General features: G+C 40.8%; 1 pseudogene; it reads left to right on the top strand.

The window, feature by feature from the left end:
• Positions 1-1,352: 1,352 nt before the first annotated feature.
• Positions 1,353-2,300, top strand: LOC125164819 (protein MEMO1-like; annotated as a pseudogene).
• The last annotated feature ends 712 nt before the right edge of the window (positions 2,301-3,012 follow it).

The raw sequence follows: 3,012 nt of genomic DNA, 5'->3' as shown, positions 1-3,012 counted from the left end.
GTATTAATGTGTTTTAATTCACAAATTATGACTAAAAGGATGTTTAGTTAAAACAGTATATATGTCACATATACTATCTATAAAATATAGATAATATATGCTAAACATATATATAAAATATGGAACTATATATGTTAGTTTAACAATATGTTTAACATATCTGGAACATATCTAAGAAGTGCATTGTTCTGTACCAGTCTGTTCCAATCTGTTTGGGTTCATGTTTCCAGGTAATTTCATAAGTTTCTTTTGTTGTTGTTGAACTATATACTTAATTTGAACAAGGCAGAGTCCTATTCATTCATATTGGGAAAAGGAAAGGGGTTTCTTATATAGAACATGCACTCCAGTGATGGACTGACTGCAAGTACTAGTTTTGTAATATAGTTTCTCACATGTGATTTGTTACTATAAATTTGTAAACAGTACATATCATTCTTCTTTGAACATAGATGTAATAATTATTTTGGCTCCCTGCTAAACAGGAGGGGGCTTTATTGAATTTTTATCATTGGTGGGCAGCGAGGGATGGATGTACTTATTCAACAAGGGAGGGAAAACCTTGCATTAAAAAACAAACAAACAAAAAACAAAAAACTAGGTCACATCAGTGGGCCTGAATGAAAGTTCTACACCCATGGGAGCCAAAAGATGTCATAAAATGTAAGCATGTGGGATGGGAGTGGTTCAAGAGAAAACTTGGGGAAAGCTGAAGTGTTCTATTTGTGTGAAGACGTTTATAGGAACTTTAAACTGATGAGGACAACAGACTGTGTGTAAACACTCTGGGAATCTCCTACTATTTACTTGGTCACTGTTTTGCCTAATATTAATTTCAAGACAACTTAGGAACTAAAAAAGAAGAAATAGCATGTTGGAATCATAATTAATAATCATATTTAATTTATGTGATGGGTAATATTTTGTATCCTCTTGGCTGGGCCACGGTGCTCAGGTCTGTGGTCAAACAGTATTTTGGATTTTTCTGTGAGGTCTTTCGGATGAGATTAATATTTAAATGCATGGGGGCCGTGGAGGTTGCTCGGCGGAATCACCCATGGCTGGAGATCAGCCCCGAGTCCGGGGCCCCATTTTTCTGGAGGTCACTGGAGTTTGTGGTGTCTGTTGCTTGCCTCCCCCCCACCCCCCCAGCCCAGCTGCCATCTCCTCCCGTTGGGCTGCAGCCTTCTCCTTTTACTCCTTCTCCTGAGCGGGGATGCTCTCCTTCATGCTGTGGGCACTTCCTGTGCTGAGCTCCTGGTGTCTTGTCCCCTCCTGGAGTTGTTCCTGCCACTACCGACTCCTTATTCATGCTCCTGCACCCTTGCACCGTAGCCGACACAGGCACCAATATGTCCAACCGAGTGGTGGTCAGGGAAGCTTGTTATGCCAGGAACTAGTACACAGCCTCAGGACCGCAGCTGACTTCAACAGCGAGGTTAGCTTTCACAAGCACAGTCTATGGAAAGAGCCGCGAGAGCCATTATTGCACCCCATGCAGGGTATGCAGTACTGTGGATCTTGTGCTGCCCATGCTTACAAACAAGTAGATCCATCTACTACCTGGAGAATTTTCACCCTGATGCCTTCTCATCCTGTGCCTCTCTTGTGATGTGTACTTTCCAGTGTGGATATATAGAGAACACCTCTGTGTGACCTTCATATTAACCAAAAGATTTTTGAGAACTATGGAAGATAGGAATGTTTGAACACATGTCTCTGTAGACACATGAAAATGAACACAGTGTTGAAATGCATTTGCCTTATACGGGTAAAGCCATGGAAAGCCAGGAGGATGAGTTTACTATTATTCCTATACTAGTTGGAGCTTTGAGTGAATCAAAAGAACAAGAATTTGGAAAACTCTTCAGCAAATACCCAGCAGATCCTAGTAATCTCTTTGTGGTTTCTTCTGATTTCTTCCACTGGAGCCAAAGATTCTGTTACAGTTACTATGATGAATCCCAGGAGAAGATTTATAGATCCATTGAATATCTAGATAAAATGGGCATGAGTATTATAGACCAGTTAGACACTATATTAGCAATTACTTGAAGAAATAGCATAATACTATATGTGGAAGTATCACTGGAGTGTTATTAAATGCTATCGCAGAGCTCCAGAAAAATGGAATGAATATGAGCTGTTTCTTTTTGAATTATGCCCAGTCAAGCCAGTGTAGAATCTGCCAAGACAGTTCGGTGAATTTTGCAGCGGCAACACTCGTGGTCCACTCAAGCTCTGAATCCCCAGAGATGCCACCTGCACATACTCATTCTCTGTCTGGAGTCCCAGCCTAGCCCTAACCAAGATACTGGTTCTGGTTTGGCGGGGATTCTAGAATCTCAAACTAATAGAACTTTCTTCTTTTCTAGTAGCTGTAGTCCTTCCTTAATTTCAACTCATTAAAAAATGCTTTATAGTTTAGGGCAGTGGAAGGAAGTCTGGCATAAAAATATTTTGATCAAAAAAGATGATGGGGCACCTGGGTGGCTCAGATGGTTAAGTGTCCTACTCTTTATTTCAGCGCAGTTCATGATCTCAAGGTTTGTGAGATCAGGCCCCACATGGGGCTCCATGCTGACAGTGTAGATCCTGGTTGAGATTCTCTCTCTCCCTTTCCATCTGTCTCTTCCCCCCTAATAAATAAATAAACTTAAAAACAAACAAAAATGGCAATGTAAAAAAAATGACAATGTAAAGGCCCAATTGTGATAGTTTTTTGAAAGTGACTTGTAAATCATTTACCCTATTATTAAATTAATTTTATTTTTGAGAGAGAGAGAATACAAGTGGGAGAGGGACAGAAAGAGAGGAAGAGAGAGAGAATCCCTAGTAGGCTCTGAGCTGTTAACATGGAGCCCAACGCAGGGCTGGAACTCACCAACCGTGAGATTATGACCTGAGCTGAAATTAAAGAGTTGGATGCTTAACTGACTAAGCCACCCAGGTGCCCCCATTACCATATCATAAATCTGCACTCTTTGCACACTGGTCCACATAATTCCGCTC

The sequence above is a fragment of the Prionailurus viverrinus genome, chromosome B1 (assembly GCF_022837055.1).
Source record: "Prionailurus viverrinus isolate Anna chromosome B1, UM_Priviv_1.0, whole genome shotgun sequence".
Classification (NCBI taxonomy): domain Eukaryota; kingdom Metazoa; phylum Chordata; class Mammalia; order Carnivora; family Felidae; genus Prionailurus; species Prionailurus viverrinus.
Note: the sequence above shows the minus strand (reverse complement) of the source record. Positions and strands in the feature narration are given on the sequence as shown.